The 25,333-nt window shown below is 39.5% G+C and overlaps 1 long non-coding RNA gene across 1 annotated transcript; it reads left to right on the top strand.

Annotated features, from left to right (window-relative positions):
- The first annotated feature begins 11,148 nt into the window (after positions 1 to 11,148).
- LOC124063840 lies at positions 11,149 to 11,984 on the top strand. Its single transcript, XR_006844163.1, has 3 exons — positions 11,149 to 11,322; positions 11,465 to 11,545; positions 11,836 to 11,984. It is a non-coding gene; the product is annotated as an uncharacterized LOC124063840 (long non-coding RNA).
- The last annotated feature ends 13,349 nt before the right edge of the window (positions 11,985 to 25,333 follow it).

The raw sequence follows: 25,333 nt of genomic DNA, 5'->3' as shown, positions 1-25,333 counted from the left end.
ATATGCAGGAATAACATAGATTACATCCTGTTGACAACATATTCAAATGACCAGACCCTATATACACAGCAGCTCTTCAGATACATTATGCAAAGCGTATGCATAAAGGTTCTGTAATGACCTTCCTGATGAGATAAGGCTTACAAGGTCAGTGACTTCTTTTAAATCACTTCTAAAAACACACTTTTACAGGCTGGCTGTTATGTGATGTTGTCATTTTACTGTTACTCTCCCTTTTCGCCTATTGGTTTGAAATTATATATATTATATATATCTCCTTTTTATCTATTATATATATATATATATATATATATATATATATATATATAAAGTTATTATTATTATTATTAGAAGATGGTAGTTGAAGCATGTTCAACAGTTTTCTTATATACCCATGGGCTGTTATTTACCCTTGCAGTTGGAGGTTGAGTGAGGACAGCGACTCAGGGCTGCTGTTCTGTGGTCACAAGGGACACAAGGCCAGGTCATCTTGGCAAGTTTCCCTGAGTTAAAAACATAGTACTGGCGACTATTAACACCCAGCCCATGTGCTGCCCTCAGTGTTATGTATCCTGTCGCCTCCAGTTCCCATTAAGCACAATTCGCACAACGGACTACATGGCCAAGTTGTTTGAGTCAGTTAGTGTGTGGTAGATTTATTAAACACTCTTTTGAGAAGAACAAACCACATGCAGCACATCATAAATTAATTTGCTTTTTAAAGGGAATGCAATTGCTCCTTAAAATAAAAAGGGTTGAGTTACTGATAACATTTACCAAGTAACTTAGCAATGCCAGTGAGAGTGAAATGGACATTTATACAGTATGAAAATGAAGTGTGGTATGCAACAAATATGAACAACATTTTGCAATTTAGAAAACCTGCACAAAATGATCTGACCCACATGTCTTGATCTGTTTGGTTCTGACCTCTTCTAAAGTTATTTTCCTTTATTTACATACACACATAGATAGACTCAGCATCTGGACATAAGATTAGTAGATTAGTCAAACACTGTCTACCCATGAATTCTGGCAGTCTAACAGCTATCATGGTTTCACAGAAACACACACACACAAATACCTTCAGGTGGAGAGACTCCATCAGGCCTGCGACATCTGGAGCTGACGGAGTCCAGAGAGAGGCAGCATTAGTGGGCCACACAGCAGGAGGGGAGCCCCTGGTCATGGAGAGGCTCTGGAGATGCCGTCATGTTTTCCAGGCAGCTGGAGCAGGAATGGTGAGGTGGGCAACTACCTAACTAGCAGAAAACAAACAGATGCCAAATGCAGAATGGAATGAAAGACACAGCGCAAGCACATGTGTGTGTCTGTGTGTGAGGAAATGAGAGACTTTTATGCACCAGGTGGATTTGCAAGTTCCACTGCCCTAATTCTATTTTACAGTGGAAAAAACAAAATTAAACAAAACACACACATACACACACACCAAAAAAAAAAAAAAAAGAAAAAAAAAGACAAAACAGGATATTGTCCAGTACTGGATATAATCGATATAAAACATTTATGCTGTTAGATTAAAAGATCCATACAAGGAAGTATAAATATTCAGCCAAGAGGGAGTTAACATTAACACAAGGACCAGAAGCATCCAATCCAGCTGTGTCCAAAAATCAGAAAGTTTGGAAAATGTCAAATGCTCCTCGTAGCACCTGTAAACTAGTATATATCATACTTGTATGTAGTTTTCTTCATCTGTACACAAACAATAATTTGTGGACACCAGGACAGCTGGATCTGGATGTTGTTTCACATAACACTTAGTAGTAGGCCTGTGCCTTCCCTTTAAAGACAGTGAAATAAGAAATACATTTTTCAAGGACTAATTATGTGTTGATTGTTCAGTTACCTGTACTTATATGCCAAAAATAAGTAAAAACAATCATGAATTTTGAACAACCAAAAACATGCACAGGTTAATGGGCTACTCTAAATTGACCCTAGGTGTGAGTGTGAGAGTGTGTGGTTGTTTGTCTTTGTGTGTTGCGATTGACTGGCGACCAGTCCGGGGTGAACCCCGCCTCTCGCCCGTAGTCAGCTGGGATAGGCTCCAGCTCCCCCGCGACCCTGACGGATAAGCGGTATAGAAAATGGATGGATGGATGAATTTTGAACATCTTTATAGAAAAATCCCTCTCAAAACATTATCACACAACCCTGATTCCAACAAGGTTGGGATGCTTTGTAATGCATAAATAAAACAGAATGTGTTCATTTGCTAACTCCTTTTGACATATACTCAATTAAACAGTAAAATGACAGTACAATTAATGCTTTACCTGATCAACTTCACTGATTTTTGTAAATATATACTTTATATAAAAGTTGGTAGAATGGCAACAAAAGACTGAGAAAGTTGTGTACTGCTCAGAAAACACCTGTTTGGAAGAATTCACAGATAAACAGCTTCACTGACTGGGTGGGACATCCTGGAAAGGCTCAGTCGTTCAAGACAGACTTCGTGAAACACATGCTTGTATAAAGGGTGTCTGGAAAATGGATACCTAATCATTAAATTCAATAAAATGTTGGTTGTGATAGCCAGCAGTAGTTTGGATGTCAATGTCAGGATTTGGATTTTCTTTAGATTGTTTCCTGTTTTATTTTGTGGATTTTCTCCTCTTGTGTCCTGACTAGCTGTTCATTTCCTGTCTTTGTCTCTTTTCCCTCCTTTTTTGATTGTTTGCCCCACCCTGATTGTTTATACCTGTGTCTAGTCCCCATTATCCATATATGCATGCTGTCTCCACTTGTGGTCTGTTTGTGTCACCAGTGTTTGCTTTAATCCCTTCTGAGCCCTCTGTGTTCCTTGTGTTTGCTGTCATGGATACTTTCCTTGTTTTGGACTGTTGTCACTTGGACTGCCAGCTGCCTTTTGTTTGCATCTGTTTGAGTAAGTTTTGTTTTATTTAAGTTTCTTGGTTCACCTACTCCTTGTGCTGGAGGAATAGGTGAACAGTCAGTTGGCAAAAACTGCATTTCCAAATGGGTCTATGCTTTAAATGTATTGATTCCTCCCTCATTATCTACAATGATCTAAAAGTGCAAAAGCAGTATGAATGGATGCCATCAGTATTTATTCACAACTCCGAAATTCTATTTCCATATTGCAATGGCTTCAGTAAGTTATACCCACTTTCAATGATTCAGTCAAATTTAATGATTTAATTGCAAATCCCTTTCATAACCAAAGCTGTTTCAAAATTACAGAAGCTAAAGACACTAACTTACCTTCCATTGTGACTTTACACCTTTTACATTTAAATGAACTTTGTTATACTCAAACCTTTTCTAAATGAGTTCACACTGTTGATGAAGCTTATCACTGTTAACCATAGGCACTATAATAAATGAACAGATCTTCCAGGTCTGAAAAGTGAAGCTAATGCAGAAATGCCTTATACCTGTATTCTCTCTAATTGCCAGTAACTCCCCTGGTCTTTAAGTCTTTGTATGTAAGCTTATGAGAAAATGATCCCACTTTTTAGTTCATTTACTACCTCAGTAAACTGTTTCATAATGAGTTGATGTTTTCAGTAAATAGTCTGAAGTCTTAAAAATACAATGTAATGTTCATTTTGTAAATCTGGCCCCATTTGGAGGAAAACACACATTAAACTAGTATATGCTTTATCACGTGGCTACCTTGTGATTGACAATTTGCTATCATGTCATGCCCTCAGGACGGGTATAATGGTGTGTATCCTCCCCAGCTCCATTGCCTTGTCCAAGCATGGCCACATCTGACATTAAAAACAAAAAACAAGATGTCGGGAAGCTGTACAGCTGTAATGCCAAACTGAAGGTTTCAAAAACATAGTCCACAAACCCAGTGGGTGATACCTCTTTGGCTCCGTTCACTCAGTCAGATAAATCTTTCTCTATTTCACAGTTCAGTGGTGGTGTTAAATTTGGATTCTGTGGTACTTCTCTTGCACCTGTGCAATGGTAGCGATGTTGTTTTACCAGAGCTGAAGGGGAGTAAGCGTAGCAGAATAACTGTGGTGGAGCCTGTGGCATCATGAGCATGACGACGGTGTGTGACATCAATGCACCATTAATACAGAGACATGGAAATATAACACACACACGGAGCCTTGAGGAGTGTCATCTAATTCTATTCTAGTCATTTAGCACTGAGGATTTTATATATATATATATATATATATATATATATATATATATATATCTCCATCGTACCGGGCAAGACTGCTTGATTGCACGAAACAGGAAGATGCACTGCACGTTCAACATAAGTAGAGCCTGTGAACACTGTTGTTCTTCCTGAGCAGGGCAGGCTTCCTGTTTATAAGGAGTAATGGTTTTGAAAGAATATGCTTCTATTTTGAGAAACATTAGATCAAACACTTTCATTTGTTATGGTTAAACCAAGATATCCAAATGAATTTGCAAAGTTGCGTGCCACATGTAGCAAATGAAGTATCACTGACTGTCTACTTGCAATAGTTAGGTGGTGCTCACCATCATGCTGACATAGAAAAGAATACTTTTCAGTTTGGGCTTAGTTCAGCTCCTGTTCTCCCCCATTTTCATCTTTTTTTTGTGGCAGAATCACTTTTCGACTCACTTCATCTCCCCTCTATCACTCCTGCTCATTCATCACGCTGTCGAGACGAGTCTGTTCTGTTCTGAAGTTTCAGCTTCTCTGTCAGATCCTGCCTGGGGCCAGAGGGATCCCTGTGATAGCATCCTCAAAGTTAAGATATGCCTGCACACTGGCACTCATGAAAGGGACAGAAGGAAAGGCTGTATATCAGCGAGGGAGAGTGAGCATCTGACGGGGAGACTTGAACTGTCGGGTCCCTGTTGGCAGTTCAGATTGATTTGCTTAATTTTAAATTGTTAAATTTAAAACTGCAATTACAACATAATGGAAAACTCCTCTCTTTTTACAAATGCATTTATAGATTGGAATGGGGAGAAAAGTATCCACATCCCGATTTTTTTTTTTTTTTTTTTTTTATTCCCCAGTGAAATACGCAGTGAGTTTTAGAAAGGTCCCTGGTTTTGATGTTTGCAACTTGCCTCTTTTTTTTTTATTTGTGCTGTTATCAATCTCTTTTCACCCCCTCGTTCCATAGGCCTAATAACTGCTTTGCCTTCTCTCACGTCTGTCTCAGAATAAAGGATTCTTGTGTAGAGAAAGAGCAGCCTGGCCTGACTCGCGCCTCTACATGCATTCCAGCCTCCGCCTCATCTCAGCCCAGAGCAATGGCTTTAGTCTCGATGCCCTCCTGACTGGCTGAGTAGGTGGGTGCTTGTCTGTCTTCAGTCTGCCTGCATGACAGGGGTTGATAACCAGCTAAGTGTGGGTGTTGTATGGAGTTCAGGTATATGCTTGCTTGAGTGTCTGACACTAGACTCATTTTAATTTTACAGTCTCTCAGATTTTACATGGATCCACTCCAATCCAACCCAGGTAACAGCTGGTAGCTTTGAACTGTTAGCCTTAAGGTAATGGTTAGGGTGGTAACTAACTCAGGATGTTGCTTGCTTGGAGGTTGTTGTTGTTTCCCATAGAGAAGGGGATTTTAAAAAGTCAGACCCGCAGATACAGCAATGGAGGAGATTGCTGCCTGAAATAGGTGGCCAGTGTCTACATCCACTGTTTCAGCAAGATTTTAAGGGTCATTGGGACATGGGACATTGTAATGCCTAAAATATGGGTGTAATGTTGTTTATAGCTACATTTTTTTTGAACTGCTGAAAACAATGAAAGTGAAATTAGTATAACATTGACTTTGTGAGTGAAAATACCAGTGTATTCGTTGTATTCAAATATCTCAGCTTTAAGCAAGTAGATTACCACCAAAAAGCAATGCTGTAGTAAGGATATGCTCTTTTTTAATAGCTGTAATATGGAGAGATCTTCCATCTTTTGTTGGCAGAAAGGTTTGACATAACAAACAATAACTGGACCATATTTCAGGCTATAGAATGTACCTTAAGACTCAATATTCATATACTTCAGTAGCTGATCTTATTGCAAAAATGTTTTTATATTAGCACACGTGGTTAGAATACTGAGTTTGCACAGTCATTCAATGATGACGTTTTCTTCTGTGCTGCAGTAACTGAATAAATGAATGTAAAATCAAGAACACAGTGAAATGTAAACTCTTTAAATCACTCAGATTTGCACATTTCACATTTCAGAGGGGAATACATGACATGGTACAATCTGTATGAGGCCCTTGCTGACATGCTGTCTGTCTGGCTGTTTGACCCGCTGGCTGGCTGAATGGCAGCATTGTCCTCACACTATGACCTATCCAATTTCCATCCTTGAGATGGTCAGGCCATGTTGCCAGCAGAGCTGAAGAACAGCTGTAGAGAAATACCATTCTACATTGTAAGTATATTAAATGCCCGAGGAAGTTCAGCTGTGTACATAAACATGAACAAGTATCACTGTAGTTATGGATGAAGTCCAGACTCTGCACCATCTTCTTTGGTTTTGTTATTTTATTATGCAAACGATTATGTAGCTTAAACTGGTTTAACCCCAAGCAAATATTTTATCATTCCAGGGAGAAAGCAAATTAATGGCTACATTTATATACCGCTTCTATCCAAAGTACAAGATATTTAACCTTCCGTTCACCCATTCAAACACAAACTCATTTCAAAGGCATCTACCAGTTGGGGGTTTTATGGTTTGTCCAAGGACACTTAGAAGATATTTTCCTAAGGATTGTGTGCTCTGAATTCACTCTACCAAATTGTTTTTCTTGTTTCTTTATTGTAAACTCGTATTTGCCATCTTTCAAACTGCATTTCCTTTCAATTCGAATTTGAATATACTAATAGATATCTGTAGCAACACCCACCAAACCGTTTAACTCATATCAGTTGTGGTGCAAATTGTCACCTCATGTAAGCCTACATTTGATTATGAAGGCTAATTAGAACTTTAGTAATTAGCCAAACTAACAGTTGAAGACACTTAAGTCAACAGAGAGGTGTAAGACTGATGTAGGGCTGATTAGAAACATTTGGTGTAGAAGTGAACAAATTAAGCTTGCCAAATACTGCAGTATTCAATGTGCTACTTAAGAATTAAAGTTTAAAAAAGGGTTTTTAAAAATGTTGAAGCTTATAAATTAAAATATTAAATGGCAGAATAACAAAGAAAACAATGGATATCACTGTATTCCATTTCAAAGTTGCAAAATAGATTTGGGTCGCAGAGAGACAAGTAGAGACATATGAATACAAGCTGGTGCGAATTAAACGAGACGCCACTATAAGAACATTACTGCCACCCCAGTTATTCTCTGTTGCATGGAATGTGTTTGCGTTGGTATTTGTATTGTGTTGTCTTGTTATTTCATCTCTCTCAGGAATGCAGACAGATAGTAAGTCAGCAACCACCTTTGTTTTGACCACTAACTTACATCCCTGGGGTGATGCGCATGCACAAACAAACATACACACAGACAGTAGGAAGCTCTGAAGATTTATAGGGCTATTTATCGTGCCAATAGGCCGTCTGTCTACTCCTCATCTATTCTTGTCATGCAGCTGTGTAGGTGTGGATTAAACCTCTTGATGAGCACCACAAGTACATCTCATTTAATGAGGCTAGATGCTATTTAAATGTGACATGGCTAGACCTGGTCAGAGGTATTAGAAACCAAATGTCGTGTTCTGCATGGTGCAACCACAGCACACGCTGAAGCAACCAGAGACAATTCACGGAAAATTGTCTTTCTTGGCTTCCCTGGAGGCATAGAGGGCAATAAGAGGCATATCACACTGTCTGCATTGTGACCTTTGGTATGCGTCATCTTCTCCCACTTTGTTTTCTCCCTCTGTGTACAATCTGCAGTGCAGTGAAGCAATGATCAGCTAAAAATAGTGTTTTGAAGCACTGAGGCTTGTGCTGCAGGTATAGCAATTTGCAATAGGAGTAACAAAAGGGATGCCAGAAAATATCATGTAGTTTCAGAGCTACATTCTCACAAATCCCCCCCACGCCCCCAACCCTGTGACAGGCACAACCAGCATGCGAGGTTGGTGATTATAAATAACATCAACACAACATTAGATATTAAATGGGAAAGCCAGTTAAGAATGTTGAAAATGAGCCTTAGGATGTAATGAACTTGAACCACAGGCAGACAAGACGAGAGCGGTGAGGCTAAGTTATAGGCCGCCTGCCTCATCAGGGGAATTGCAATAAAGCTTATGTCCCTTAGGACATGAGATATTGTGCATTGTACACAATGGCTTATGTTCATAGGACTCTCTGGTTTATGCGAGTGTCTGTGTTTATAATACCTTGAGCTCATGAGATGTTTTCCCTACAAGTTGCAGTCTGACGATGACAGCTGCACCGCATGCACCAGAAAGTAGTGGTTCAACAGCATGTCTCTGACTTCACTGTGAAACAAGGGACTGATGTCTCAATCTTGCCCGTTTGAAGAATCCCCTGTATGAATAATTCTGTCTGATTTTTTTTTTTTTCCTGTGTCTCAGTGTAAGGTAACTTGCACTGACAAATACAAGACAAAGAAATAAACTTCTGTAGCTTTTCACTCTTTCAAGACGCAGAGACCCCTCTGATGTTCGTTATACTTGTTCAGCTTCATTTGTTCATTTGTCACAGTTCAGGCACTGTTAAGAAAAATAAGGCTGATTTGAAGACACACTGACAAAGAGTGTATTTTTTCTTTTTTAAGAGACATTCAGGGATTTTGGCACTAATGATTTTTGTTCCCTGAGCAGAGGCTCTTTGCCAGCACTACTTCTCAGAATTATCTGAATAAACAACCATCAACAAGGTACAGCGCTGAATTAATAAAGCTTGTTGGAACAGTCTAGGAAGAACAACTCTATGAATAAAGAAATGCATTGGATTTTGCAAAGATTCCATTGTAATACATTGCACATTTACATTATTTCTCTTCTGCATACTATTTGTGGAGTGATACATCTCTATTTCAGATCTCTATAAAAGAAGCATGTCCTTATTCTGTGAGAAAATAAATCCAAAATTTAATTTAATATGAGACTTCAGCAGCCTTGGTTAGCCATATTTGGTGTAACATTATTTTTCCACAAACAAACTTACACAAGACTACCTGGACCAATCTAACCCCTTTGGCTCAGCAAAAGAATTTGTACTAAAAAGACAAATTAGGAAGATACCCAGGTTGTTTAGCTAACCCAGGCTGCTAAAAGCTGACAACTTCACCTCACAGAGTGAGGACTGTGGATTTATCTCTCCAGTACTTTCATTGAAATCACTTTGGTCACTTAGGGGGCCAAGGAAAAAGCTGAAAACCTAAATATACTGACATATTAGAACCTTATGAAGCTCTTAAGGTTATTGTGCGAGGAAAAAGGTGCCTATTTACTTATCTGGCACATAGCTACATTAGCATTCATTTGGCATCACATTCTGTCAAACTTTCACTGTCTTTTAAGGTCTGTTTAAGTCTGCACCCATGCATTTTGCTCTTTAGTTGTTGAATACTAAAGTTTGTTCACTAGCTAGTTACTAATTTGGTCTGTTGGCTGTTTGGTGCTGCACAGGGTTTATCTGAGCTTTGTTTTCTTGGAGAAAACAGCTGCAAACCAAAGAAGGCTGATGAGAGAAAATGGCAACATTTATAGAGTACTTTTATCCAAAGCATTTTACTCATTCACCTTGACCTGGCCTGACTATCAGGAGCGAAGCATGATGACAGGACAAGGTTAGGATCAAACCACCAGTCCTGTAATCAGTGGACAACTCACTCAGCCTCCACAGTCACAACTTCTCCATAGTGCATAGTTTGCAGGCCAGAAAACCAAAACAGTCAGCTAAAAGAAGTTAAACGGGTAATAATTCTTTGCTAGTTAATTTCTAAGAAGGAAAACTTTCATGGTATACGTAGCAATTTGATCCATTGTTAATATTAAAACCAAAAATCTAATGTTTTTCTCTGTTAGTTTTAAGATTTAACAATACTAAGGCCAGGAGTCCAGATTTCCCTGGATGAATTAATTAAAGAGTTTGGTCTAGACCTGCTCAAATTGGAAAGTGTCATGAGATAACTTTTGTTGTGAATTGGCGCTATATAAATAAACTGAATTGAATTGAATTGAATTGAAGCTTTCAGAATTAGACAGATGCTTATGGGTTAGTCTACACTGCTGCTTTAACCAGATGCTCGACAAGCTGCATCAGGAAGGGAAGCCACATAAGCAGGGAGGACCATTTGATCTGAACACGTCCTGTGGTTGCAGACAACCAGCTGCTGGACAGTTTGTTCTGTGGTTCAAACCCATCTGGCCACCTTTTAAAAACCTTGTAACTCCATTACACTGCCTCTGTGAAGACCTCATGACCACACACACACACACACAATTCTGTTACCCAGCTTTCCGTCTACCCCAGATGATCGTTTTATTTATCCAACCTGTGTTAAAGCAATTCGTTTTTTCACCCATATGTAAAGCTGCAAAATCAACTGTTAAATGTTTTGATAAATATCTGAAACATTTTGGGGGATTTTTGCCCCTTTTCAGTGATATTATATGAGGAAATTTTGAGGCCTAAACATGCTGATAGCAGTAGTAACACATTTATTTTGAGGCAGGATGAATTATTACGAATCAAGCGCTCTGTCTGCTCATCACTTGTGTTGTGTGTCTACTGACTTTGCAGGTGCTGGAAGTGGGCAGGTCAGAGGGTGAGTGGCAGCATAGCAAGACCAGAGTTCATTAAGAGATTTGGGCAGGCATTGTAGGTCAAGGGAGACTTCCACACTATTAGGGGGACACCATTATGGTTTCTTTTGGTGCACTAGTTCACTTGGGCAATACTGGCCACAATTCATTTTCTTTTTCAGTCTGCGTGGCCTTTAGGCTTGGTCTGTTACAACATGGTAGAAGATTTTTGTTGCTGCCCAAGGTGAGAACTTTTGGGATTGTTGCACCACAGAAAATTGCCAGAGATTATACAGTCTGAGTGGGCTTGGTGATAGACAGCATAAGGAAAAGGCTGTGGTTAGACTGCAGTTGGTTGAGAGGGGTGCTGGTTGCTAAGCAGGAGGGGCACAGTCAGTTATTATTAGCACAGCCACTTCAAGTTCCATCAGAGGATTTAACCTTTGAGCAGCAAAAGGAACTCCTTTATTGTGGTCGTCTCATGAAAAAGAGAAACAAATGTTGAAAAGGCATGGAAGAATGCAATCTGGATGTTGACAATCAAGTGGCAATTGAGTGCTCTTATCTTTGCCTGCTCTGTCTTAAGAGCATTGCAGACTGCTAGGCTGGGGTTAAGATGTGGTAAGCTGTGGATATTTTTGCTTGGAGAGAGTTTATCTTTCCCATTGTGATGTGCTGATATTGATTTGCATCTCTTGCCTTGATCCAGTGAGAGTGCTCCATATGTTTTTTTTTGTTTGTTTGTTTGTTTCTGTCTGATCAGGGTGTACAGGCTGAGGATGGCCAGATTGGCTTGTCACAAACTGGCCCACGTGGCCATGACAGACCATCCAAGCTAACTGCAGTCAGTACACACATGGTGTAATGGAAAAGAGTAACGTTTTATGCTTTTGGCTGCTTAAAATTGTAATAGAGCACTTTCTAAGACTACAAATCATGTTTGAGGACTGATGTCATGCAAATGTTGTCTATTGGAGGATAAGCTAAGGAAATTGACTATATAATTCTTCATACAGATGATTTTATATTAAGAGCTGTTGTCTCTGTGTAATTTGTCAGGAGTTGCTTGTGATAGCAGACCCACAGCTCTGCACTCAGCCATACAAATATTTTGTTTTATTTTTTGTCTTCCAGCTTATCATCTTCATTTGGGACAGTGTTTCTGTTCAGTCATCCCTGTCTGTAGCCACAGCAACCACTAAAAGAAGAATGGAAATTGGATGAACTAAAATTGTTATATTGTCTGAAGAACAACCTCAAATAAATACTAATGTTGCTTCACATCTCCTGGATGTATAGACAGTTTGCTAACGTCAACATTGATACTAATTTTTCCAAGTGATGAAATAGTGTTGGTTCGTGCTTGGCGTAGGTTCCCTTCAGGTACTTCAGCTTCCTCCCACAGTCTGAAGACATGCAGGTTATATTAACTCGTGACTCTTGCACATTGTTATTGTATCATAGCCGTGCCTCGACATGACTCTGTTCGAGGCAGCACAGTGGCTGAAGGTAGAGGAAGATGACTTTCAAACAGTGCTAGCGGCAAATATTTGCAGACAGACTGACAGTACACACAGTAGCTGGCTGTAGTTGTGAAGTCAGTATAAAGGAGAGCTGTGCTGACACTAACCCCATGTCTAAACTGCAACATGTTCACTCGCACGTCTTATGCAACAGATTTGGTCTTATTTTTATTTATTTTTTTTAAACATATATGTATATATATTTTATTCGGATAGGTTGATGGAAATTTAAAGGGGAGAGAGGATGATGACATGCGAAGAAGGGCTACAGGCTGGAATCAAACCGGTTTAGCTGCTCTTTTGCTGCAATAAAAATTGAAACCTGAAGCCTGGAGTCCAGTGACCCCTGTAACTAAGTAACGCTGATGTGACAGTTGTGACGGTCTGGACATGACGACAGTGAAGAATTTTTACTTATGGGTGTATTTAAGAGTACAATTTTAATGTAATATTTTGGAACTACATTTGAGAAATGCAGACTGGGAAGACTGTGTGTGTGTGTGTGTGTGTGTGTGTGTGTGTGTGTGTGTGTGTGTACTGTATATGGCTGGTTATCTAACCAGGAGATGATTTGTCATTTCATCCCAAATAAAGAAGGTGAAGATCGGGTTCTTCATTTTGTCACTACTCAGGTACTTTTCTCAGTTCAAACTTTTATTACTATTACTATTATAACTTTTTACTTTTACTACTCCTTGCATAGTTGTTTTTGTAAAGTAATAGTACTTTCACTTTGGCTTTTGAGTACTCTATGCACCACTCTGATTCACTCAGTTGGTGTTTATAAGAAGTTCCTAAAGATTCTAAAGATCAATGACCTGTCAGTTTATGAATAAGTCCTATATCCAAAATATGAAAATGTGTCTTCATGTTTCGCTCAAAATGCTTTATGGACGACTGACTATTAGAGTGCCCTTTCCATTATAAGGCTAAAAGTTATTTGGCATCACTACAGCACCACCACTGTCTGAATTTTCCTGTTCACATTTGTGTGTGAGAGAAAGTTAGCCAAGTCACGAGGTCAGCCAATCCACTGTCCCTCTCCCCTGGCACAGAGCGCTGTGGGAGGGGAGCCAGAATATCATCCCCAATGGCACAGATTTTTGTGCCTTGAGCCTTGCTGCACTCTTTTTAATAAAAACCAACAAAATTAAGTGTGGGACATAATTTTGGGAGAATCAAGCAACTTGATCTTGTCTCTTTTCATTTCCCCAGTCAATGTACTGATTTGTTTTCGTCAATTTTTTTTGTCTCTAATCCAGTTTGTAATGTTGTCAGTCAAGGGCCGTAATTTGTTTTAGAAGGTGCTGTTAATCTTTTTGAGGAAGTAGAAGTCACTTCTGTACAAAGTGTGGATATGTCATTTTGGAATGAAAATCCTGAAATATTTAGAGACCACTTAGTCAAACCACATAGCCTGGAGCAAATGTTTTTTTTTTTGTTTTTTACTTGAACTGATCCATACAGGGTTGAAGTGGAGTAGCTGTGATTCTACACCTGCTGTGTTTTATTGTCACCACAGAATGACAAAAAAATTATTTTCTTTTGGTCACAATAACTTGGAAAGCACCATTTTAAAAATTAACAAACGTGAAAAAGGTCAGAATGTTTGCAGGGCAAGACAAGTCAATAACAGAACATCTACATAGTCAGTGAGTTTTAAAACATTACTAAATAATGACAGAATTTATTGGCTAATATTTGTGTCAATTTGCTTTATTCTGTGTGAATGAATTATTTATTTCACAATGTTTCCTTGTTTATTTATTTAATATCTTCCATTTTCTCGTTCAGTTTAGTCCCACTGTGACAGAGAGTGCAAGAGAGAGTTCATTACAAAGATCTCAAAGGGAACATTGGAGGGCCCACATCATCCAATCAAACTAATCAGGAAATGAGTCAGCGTTACCAAGGAGACCAGCTGCAAGGGTCACTAAATGCACAGTCACAGAGGACTACTCTGACATGTGTGCATGCACATCCGCGCGGGCACACACACACACAAATGAGAACAATGAAGATAAGTGTGAAAACTTCAGAGAAAGTTGAATTCTTTATATTATCTGTGACTGAATTTGGCAATAAATTTGATTAAATTAGTGTAAACCTGGAATGACTGCTTCTATACCTTACAGCCTAGAAAAGTGATCGGAAAGCAACCAGAATACAGAATGAGGTTCTTATAAATGAGTGAAGGAAGAATCATCACAGAGAGTTTTGTGTTGCATTACGTCGGGCCTCCACGAGCCTCCTGAACAACTTCAGTATTTGTGATATTTGGCTCTTTCTGATATCTCCTGAAAGTAACACCAGCAACTTAAACAGGATGTCAGGGAGTCATCGTGATCATATAAAGTGTGAAATGTGACCTGCTCCTCTTAGTTCATAGACCATTCCCTCTTTGTTTGATCCCTCATTCATTCATCCATCCATCTCAGTCTCTATCTGCAGTATGGGTTGACGTTCCTGTAATTACTGCCTCCTACTCTCTTTTTCTCTTCTCTTTTTTCCTCTCTCTCTCTCGTTTGTACGCACAAGTCGGACAATAAGCAAGTTTTTTTTTTTCCATGTCTCCCATCTCCGTTTATGTAAATTACGGGCCCTCATCAGATTGAGTCTGCCTACCCTGTCTAACCCTGACTGTGGCGGCTCTCTTGTGTTTCAGAGGATTTCCATATGAGTCGGATAATTACGTCTAGCTATTTGGCCTACACATGGGGACACTGCGCCATGGGTGGTAGACCGAATGCAGTTCATTCAAAGGTCAACAAATATCAACAGCCGTATCTTGTTTCATATGGTCCTGCTGTCCGCTCTGCTTATGTCTATGTCTGTTAATGCACTCTGTGTAGGTGTGCGGCCATGAAAAGTTGAGCTTCATAATAGGCCACAGAAAGACACATTAAAGGGGATTGATTAATACCCAAAGGTCGAGAAAAGAGTTAAAATGAATATTTCCTCTGAAGGAATCGATCTCATGATCCTATGACTATTTGTTACTCATAAAGTGGACTGTAGGCAAGTACAGATGGTAGGGAGATTCATATGAGGGGGGCATACTGGAGACTTATAATAAACCTGCAAAGAAAATCTGCCATCGCTTATCAGCTGCAGCTTTTCATAGTGGTCATCAGCTACAGTGAGACTTCTAGTCACCGACCATTATAAGGACCCTTACCGAGGCTGTTTTACCAAAAGCTCTGTTCTTCTATTTTCACATTTTAAAGTAATGTGACATGTTAATCAAATAATTGTCTATCTACATACTCTGTCTGTGACAACCGTTTATATGCACCGAGTTACCAGTTTATAAAAAGCATCAGAACAATTAATAAATCAGCCAATGTCATTTTTTTAGCATAAGCATTTCAGAATGTGTCTTGAGAGTCACTTATGTTATGTTTGTGACACTTAAGTCTAGATCTCTGTCCAGGGGTAGCAGCAAAAAGGAAGACAATTTTCTCTTTCAAATCGAGAGAAAAATAAATGCTCAGCAGCATTTATGCTAGATGAGAATATGAGTTTGTCATCTGGCTTTTCTTTATTACTCATCTGTTCAAATACAAAGCTGTGGCAGTGTCCATGAACACTCCTACAGGAGAACAGTTGCATTCAAGTATCATACAGGAAGTGCATTGCATATTGAACCCCAGGGATCTCAGAATGTATGAATCACTAGCCTCATTGATCTACTTATTGATTGCTTAAGATGCTCATCACCCTTGACGCTTCTGTAGATATACTAACCAGCCTCGTCTGACTATTTCCTCTGCTGTGTATTTATTTCTGTGATTGTCAGTGGATATTGTAATTGACATATTTGCATAGTTTTTCATGGATAATTTAGTAAGAAATACAGAAACACAGTCCCCACTCATCAGTACGGCCATTCTTTTCCCTCTGACAGCCAGAAGTGTAAGAGGAGAAACCATGATAGATTGTAGAGTGAGAAAGAGGGGAAGAGCCTCAAGGAGAAAGGGAGGTTAAAGAGAGGAGAGGAAAGAGGGGACACACAAGAAAAAAAGGGTGTGTGTGTGTGTGTGTGTGTGTGTGTGTGTGTGTGTGTGTGTGTGTGTGTGTGTGTGTGTGTGTGTGAGAGAGAGAGAGAGAGAGAGAGAGAAAACAGTGACTTATTATGGGACCACCACAGTTCCAGACCAGTAGCTCTCAAAGTGGAGGTCCTCGAGCTAAGTGAATCATGGTTCCAGTTCACCATAATGATCCCAGCATGGTCTGACGATGACATTTATCCCAGCCAGTCTTGATTCTGTGTTGGCCTTCATTTTCATCACCTTACCTGTTTTTCAGTGCAAATAACCACAGTCTGTCTGTATGTAGTGCCCATTTCAGTCAAATCTGGACCGGACTGAACTGGATGTGTTTCTAAATAAGTCTATGACATGAAAATATTTGAGGTACAGGTTCAGAAATAGATGTCTGTCTGACTCGGTAATGTCACTTAAATATCTTCTATTTGCTAACGTTATATCATGAACTACTGGTCACACTGAGACTGAACAGATTTGTATATTTGCATAGTGTGCTTTCTTGTCAAATTTTACCAAGTGATAGCGAACCCGTTTCTGTACTGATACACACATTTCTGTACACATTTCTGTCACAACAAAAGTGGTTGTAGTTTTTAAAAGCACACAACTGTATGCTAAGTCAAATCCTCAAAAAGTCATTTTATTTCTTTTACGACACTGTAATAAACGCGTTTTTTTTTTTATCCCCCCAGCAGTCACTCCAGCTAAACGATTTAGCTGGCAGAGATACCCACGGGCATAACTCACCATCAGCTACTCTGATGGGAAGGGTCATGGGTCATACCAATTCATCATAGCCATGTGGAGTGGAGTAAATGATGAGGCAACACACACACATGCAAAACACACACGCATGTGCACACGCACAAAGTGGCAGCTCTTTAATGTCAAGCTTACTCGCTCAGTAAGGGCATTGAATAGGAAATTCTAACATGATAATGTCTGACCCATGAGTTCACATTGAGATATTTGCTGCATAGCTTTTTTTCATGTTATCACACTAACTTTTAACTTCTTTTCTTATTTATTTGCTCATTCAACAGAGTCTACAGAGACTTAGTTCTTTCCTTCCTCCCTTCCTTCCTTTTCCTTTGGCAAGACATAAATATTCCAAAGAGAAGTTTTTGTCTTACCCGGTTTATTACTGTTAAGTGAAGTTCTGGGTGGAGAGGTATTTATAAGTTATTTTCCTTTACGCGGGGGGTGGGCGAGCGAGCGAGCAAAGGAAGGAAGAGATTCAGGTGACATCACCTCCTTCCTGTTACAACCACGTTTGACTATGTACTGCTACTGGGGGAAGTAGTGCTGGCGTGTGTCTGTCTTGAGGATGGGCAGTGGTGAGACAGAACAATATGTAACAATACTGAGTCACCACCCTGCCCCGTCATTTCTCACACTTAATGATGTCAAATACTGGAAAATAACGAAACATTACCATGTTGTCCAATAAATATCTGCTCCCATGAAACCAAGTTTACTGAGAATATTAACCGAATGGCCTGTGACCAATTAGGCCACTCTCCTAACACAGCAAAAAACAGTGAATCATAACTATTTAGCTGTGAACAGCCTGTCCCCCAAGTGTGCATTTACTTTTGGCCGTTTGTGAGCCAGATAAACTTTCTTTCAGAAAAGTGACACTTAACATGGTTATCCTGATGCTTTTTCCCCTCCTCAGCTGATCCAGATAGATAGATAGTGGTATAGTGACAGTTCATGTTTTGATACGTGTTTTGAGACATGAAGAAAGCCAGAAAGCGAGCAGCTACCTTTATGTAAGCAGATATCAATGACCGGTGCTGGAGAGTGTAATGAAGAGGCATTTTTGCTCCATCAAACATATCAGCATCAGAGACCCTGTGGAGATAAACTCATCATATTCAGCTCCTTGCCCTTTAACCCAACAGAGAGTAGATGGTGACACTTTGCACAGTCTGTTGACAGAGTTGCAGACAGACATCATTGTCACGTTAGAACTAAAAAAACATCAGTCTTCAGGATTCAGTTGCTGATAACATCCTCTCAAAGCATTACGGGAAAAACTCATGTGTTGGTATAGCAGTTCAATATGAGGCTGTTTATCTGAGTTTGTGAACAAAGCTACCTAACAGTTGCTCTTCAAAGCAAACAAACGGGAAACAGACTCGAGTACGAAATACAGACACAATTCTCATGTGTTTATAAGACTGATACAAATCTCTCAGAAGACAATATGCGTCTTTGAAGAACACATAACAAACAGCAGAGCACTCAAACCCCATTACTTTAGGATGTAGACATGACCCTGTTGACCCTGAGCCTGTTTCTATGTGTGGGACCACTGCATGATAAGATCCATTCTAACAACCAGGGACCAGTGCTATGTCTCTGTCTGTATGCTACAGCCAGCAGCCAGCTAGTTCAGCATAGTACAAAGGCAGAAAACGGCTAACCAAATGTTAACAAAAGCCACCTACCAGCACCCTAATTTGTTTGTTTAATCAGTGTAAAAAATGACAGTTTGTTATTTATCACCTTACATTTAATGGACAAATATTAGAGTGGGAAAAAAAAGCTTCAGTTGTGTTGCTAGCTTAAGATGTTTCCTAATGTTTTAATTTAAATGTTAGGTGCACTGGTAGGCACGAAACTGAGGAATATCTGATATGTAATTTAAAAAAAACCCAAAACATTTCACAGGTAACACACATAAGACACACAAATATAGCTTTGCCTGTTTCAAACAACAGTCCCCAGTGATGATGACTGTGAGTGAAACACCCTGTGCAACTTTTTTTCTGTTCCAACACTGACCATCACCACATAAAATCTATATATCCCTCCTCCCACATGACCCCAGCTGTGTTTACTGACTGTTTGATTCCCAGGACCTAGAGACAGGAGATCCTGGGAGAAACAACACACACACACACACACACACACACACACACACACACACACACCCCACAGCCTGGATGGATGGGTGTCTCGAGGCCATGACAGAGTGAGCCAATCGATCAGCACAGTAGTAATGATAATAAAGTCCTTGTGCTTCCTGGAACTGTACAATGGATTATTTAGTAACATTTGAGGAACAGCTTGTTCCCCCTTTGGCCATCAGCATAATGAAAGAAAAGCTAAAGTATATATTAAAAACAAATTTTTGAGGCAGTTTCAAATTTAAAATCGGTATATATGTGCAAATGAAAACAGAGTGTGAAGGTCTTGTGAGAGATAACTATTGTTTTATCTTAATGAACACATTTGTTCTGTTCATGTTACTCTGTTAAGCAGATATTTCTAAAGCTGAACCCTATTGTTTTTCCCTCTGCATAAATTTCACAAATTGCTTGATCATGCACACAACAAACAATGTAGATTAGATAAGATTAGTTATTAATAATCCTCATCTGAAAGTTAGATGAGTGTGGCAGAAATGTGACAAGATATTCAGGAGGACTTTGTTTTTTCATTGTTGTACCATATAAATGACTAAATAACTTTTGTCCACTATAAGGCAAGAAAACATTTTCAGGATTTACCAGAAGGATAGCTGCTTATTCCCAAGATTTTCACTGTATGAACCTGGGCTGTGTGTGTGACCTTTTGAATGTGTAGAAGAACACAGAACCTTAACTGATATTAAATCCTGACCAGTCCAATACAGTAACTGAGAGGAAAAATGCTTTGTGGGTTGAAACTGAAGTTGCAGTTTGTTCAAAAGGCAAATTTGTGTCATTAAATTCTGTGTCCCCATTACAAGACATTCCTCTTTTCAGGAGTAGTTTACAGTTTGGCAGATGGGTGGATTAAATAAAAAATGGAAAATATATATTATATAGACAAAAGTATCCAGATACACCTGTATGGAACTATTTTTCAGGGGCTGGGCTCAGCCCCTTACTTCCAGTGAAGGGAAATCTTAATGCTTCAGCATACCAAGACATTTTGGACAATGCTATGCTTCAACTTTGTGGCAACAGTTTGGGAAAGGACCTTTTCTATTCCAGCATGACTGTGCCCCAGTGCACAAAGGAAGGTCCATAAAGACATGGCTGGAAGAGTTTGGTGTGGAAGAACTTGACTGGCCCACACAGAGTCCTGACCTCAACCCCATCAAACACCTTTGGGATGAGCTGGAACAGAGATTGTGAGTCAGGCCTTTTGGTCCAACATCAGTGTCTGACCTCACAAATGCTCTACTGTATGAATGGGCAAAAATTCCCACAGATACACTCCAAAATGTGGAAAGCCCAGAAGAGTGGAAGCTGTTAGAGCTGCAAAGCTGTTTGTGTGTTTAGAATGTGATGTCCTTAAAGTCTCTGTTGGTGTACTGGTCAGGTGTACCAATACTAGACAGGGTACACCCTGGACTGGTCATCAATCAATCACAGGGCCGACACAAAGGCGCATGTGCTCACACACTCGTACTTAGGGGCAATGTAGAGAAACAGTTAACCTATTGTACTTATGCATGAAAACCCACGCAGACACAGGGAGAACATGCAAACTCTGCATAGAAGGGCCCAGACCGGGATGTGAACCCAGAATCCTCTTGCTGTGAGGTGACAGTGTTAACCACCGCATCACCATGGTGTCCAGATAACCCAAATGCAAAGACAACTTCTTGCATTTTATATTCACTTTTTACTTAAAGCTCAGAACTGTCAAGAAAGCTTACTGCTTGTTCACTGGTTGTGGCAACACAAATGGAATGAATTGACATTGCTGTGATATTTCACAGTTGTAAATGCTGGTGAGGCCTGGAATTTAAAACTAGAACTACTAAAAGCCTACCGTGTTTAATTCAATTTGCTACTGAAGTACATTATCCTGCTGAATGGTTTGACAGGTTATCTGCTGTATGGGGAAAGGCACTTGGAATATAATAACAAGGAAAACAATGAAAAACAGCTGACAAGAAAAAAAACAGTTTAAAAAGATCAAAGAAAGGACTTTGAAAAGGGGGAGAACAAAGAGCAGGTTAATTATTACGACAGATGGCACAAAATGGCACACATTAGCCATTAACCAATCACAGAGATTACATAAATAAGATAAGCAGTGAGGTCACTACCTGAAACCATTTCAGTTTGGGATTTAATCTGTGGTTGAGTGATTTACAGGTGAAAGACTGTTCCCTGAAGCTGTGTGTGTGTGTGTGTGTGTGTGCATGCTTATATGAGTCACATGTTTGTAAGAAGGCATTACCTTAATGAGGAACCTTTTGTCAGAAATATAAAAATTCTTCTTTGAAAGTCTAACAGTATAACATATAATTACATGCAACAAAATTACACAGTAAAAAGTCTAACGTAGGCTATATTAAGTCAAATATGTTGTGACCGATGCTTTATGTGTGTGTAACATAGTGCTCAGCAGAAGAGAGAAAACCTATCGCCGCCAGAAGTGCATTGTAAGGGATGTCTGCACATAGAGACCAAGTGTCACCCTGGACAATTTAAGAGGTATGTCTCCTTACTCACACACACACACACACACACACACACACACACACACACACAAATACAACAGGACATAGCAGACGCCACCAGTACATTAGTTTGTCTGTGACCAAGGCAGTCATTATTAGAATAGTTGCTGTTGATGCAGACCTTCATTTAAACCTGGCTAATGGCTCACTGTCGCCTACACACACCGGTATATGCACACACGCACACACACACACACACACACACACAGATAATTATACATTCCAGTGTATCACTAGTGTGTCCATACCAGTCTGTCTCCATGTGTCCATCTTCCCTCTCTCATCTCACCACATCTCTTGTTAAGTTTCCATAACATTGTGAGTTATATCATCTGGCCTGGACTCCGCCTGGATGACTGGTGAACACACACAAACATACACTGAAATTGCGCTTTGATTTTGCTATCTTGACTCTGAGGTAAAAGAAAAAAAAATCCACTACTAGCACCTCTAAAGCTCAATAATCAACATGTAACATACTCTTTGTTTGAATTGCGCACAAGTCAAAATCATTTGGCACAGTAACTTGCCTGGATCTTGTCATCACTCTGAGGTCGCCAGACTACCAGCAGACAGTGCACAGAACAGCTTCAGCATGCATTGTCCTCCCTTAGTCAAACCCAGTTTAATCTAATCCTGTAGTATCCCACTGCAGAAGCGAATAACAAAACATTGTCCACTTGGTGTATTTTGCTATTTCACTACTGTTCTTTAGAGAATGAAGATCACACACACACACACACACACACAGCAGTCATGTGAGTAATCTGTGCTGCATTTTGTCATCAGGCAGGTTTAAGGGTTGTCATGTGTGTCAGAGCTGTCAATGGACCAGTTTCATTTTAAACATCCCTGACAAGTGAAAAATTACATCACCACACACGTGATTCCATATGTACGAAACGCACACACGGACTGTCGTTCCATGCACACACATACTATAGATATACATCTACTGCACGGCCTGCTTCTCTCTATTTACGAGGGCTTGTCCTTTTTCCTGTCCGCTTCCAGATCATAACTCCACCCCTCCACTTCCCCCACCCTTCACTGCCTGCAGAGTTTCCACAAATGAGATAAGAGCACTAATGTGATTGGGAGAAAGAGAGAGAGAGACAGAGTAAGAGAGGGAGAGAGAGAGAGAGTTTCTAATTTAATAGAAACTCCATCAGGCTAATGGAACCATGAACTGACCACCCAGCCTCCAACACACACACACACACACACACGCTCTTCAGTATATTGTACCTTGTGAGCGTGGGAACCTATTAGCATTCATCACAATACGTTGTGCCACAGAGTTAAATGAATACGCAGAGAGAGGGGACATGGGAGGTTGAAAGAGGAGGATAAACCAATGACTGTGATAGATGGACTGGTGGAGGAAATAAAATAAAATAAAATTATACTTTAAATGTTTGTTCAAAGAAAAACAAAACAGCCCCCAGATTAGATGTAATGAAGCACAAAGCAGGGTGGACAGACAACTGATGTGATGGTCACCCAGTGTAGACAGTTCACCAATTATGGCTGTGCTGGTTTAGGCTGAGACAATGTGAATGAAGACTGAAGAGGTGGAGTCAGTTCTGGGCAGGGGGGTGTGGTGACGGATGGTTTTTCACTCACCGTCTGTCTGGCACAACGGAAATAAATGAGAGTGCACTTCTTCTATCTCATACACACAAACACTACTGATTCTCATTCACGTACAGCCTTGTCAGCCAGATTTATTTCCACTTACCTCCTCAAAGTGCGGAAATTTGGACAAGTGACAAAAAGTACAAAGAGGACGTGTCCTTGAGCTGTACTGCTCTTGCTCTCCTCTTTCTTTCTCATTGTCCCTCTTTTACAAATCTATTTTGTTCTGCACATGCTTCTCTGTTATCACATCTTAGTGTAGCTTTCTTAGCTTTCTACATACCATTTATATAAAGGAAATCAGCCTAAGCAGAAAATAAAATGGAATCAGTTTACTCAAACAAATAGTTTTCATCTTTATTTTTGCTTTCTCACAGTCAAAACTGAAAAAAAACCAATAGAAGTAAATAAGACAGCACATTTTGCTTAATATCAGTCTAAAACTGGTGCAAGCTCCAAAAAGATGGATCTGTTGGAAATCCATGTCGTCATTGTTTTTTTTTTTTAAAAAATGTCTTGCCCAAGAACTATTGGAAGTCTTGAGTCAATAGAGATGTTACATGAAAAGCAAGAAGTTCAGCAGAGCATCTATGTTGTGCTTTGGTAACAGTCAGCTGTCCTTCATGCTGATTGGCTGGAATTAGTGTGAGACAGTTTAAATCGATTCACTCAGCACAGAGTGGCTAAAGCACTGTGTGTGTGAACTATATATTAACACAACATTAATGTTGCCTCTAACCTTGCAATAAAAGAGGGCAACACTTGTACAACAATATAAGTACATATCTAAGATGATTAGAAGATGTTAAAGTTACAAATGTGACAAAGCAACATTTAAAAAGTGACAAAAATTTTAGTTTATGTTAAAACTAGAGTAAGAAAACTTGATTTCTTGATATAATAAAAAAAATAAAGGTCTAAAATGTCACTTAAACTCATATATCATTATTAGCTTGACAGATAATTCTGGCAATAATCGGCCCTGACAGACCAGCTATCTGGCATTTTAAAAATCACTCATTAAGCTAAATAAGATGATAATTAAAGGTCAAAATTTGATCAAATTTTTATTTTCTATCTGTAGTTCAGCACTTGATTGGCCTTAAAAGGTCAAATATTCAAACATGATTGTGATTTTGATGAAACTGTGATATGCCTTTAGTATTGGTGTGCTTTAAACAGTAGAGCCTGTGCTTAAACAAGTGCTGGGACGAAAACAAAGTATGAAAACATGCAGTGTATAGTGCCAAAGCAGAACTAATACAAATAATTAGAAAGGAATGGCATAAGATGTACAGACAAAAATACAAGGCAGGTACAGTACATCATGTGGGTAGATAATGTAGACTCAGATATCCTCTCTCCTGCTGAGTAATGCAATTAAGCTAAAGTAAGCAAGGAAGGACTGTGTCTGCTGTCTCCCTCCTCATCTCTTTTTCTCTCAGCCACTGTCGTTTTTGGTCTGATGACGTAGCTGCCGCGCTCATAGGAAGGAGAGATAAGCTTTGATTACCAGATTTATTGCTGTTAACATTGTTTGTAATGAGTTTACTGCATAGTGCACTGTAAAAAGTCTGTATTATGTGTCTAACTGATTACAAGATGCAATATGCATTATAATCTTGGCGATGGAATCTTCTGTCTCAACAGTCAAGATGTATAAAATAAAGGGTTTCACAAACATACACACACACCCACACACACCAACTCCCACTGACGACCACTCATAGTAACACTAATATGTCACTGAGACTTGGGGATCAAATTTTACTGCTCTTATTCTCAACAGATTTCCCTTGTCTCTCTGCTACTAGATCTCACATTTCTGACACAGAATAATATGCAGCATTTCAGCATCAGTGGGTGTACAGCATTGGACAGCAGAAGGCAAGTAAGAAATATTGTTAATGTCGTAAACAAAACTTTCCTTGCTTGCTTAGAAATGCTAA

The sequence above is a fragment of the Scatophagus argus genome, chromosome 1 (genome assembly GCF_020382885.2).
Source record: "Scatophagus argus isolate fScaArg1 chromosome 1, fScaArg1.pri, whole genome shotgun sequence".
Lineage (NCBI taxonomy): Eukaryota > Metazoa > Chordata > Actinopteri > Scatophagidae > Scatophagus > Scatophagus argus.
Note: the sequence above shows the minus strand (reverse complement) of the source record. Positions and strands in the feature narration are given on the sequence as shown.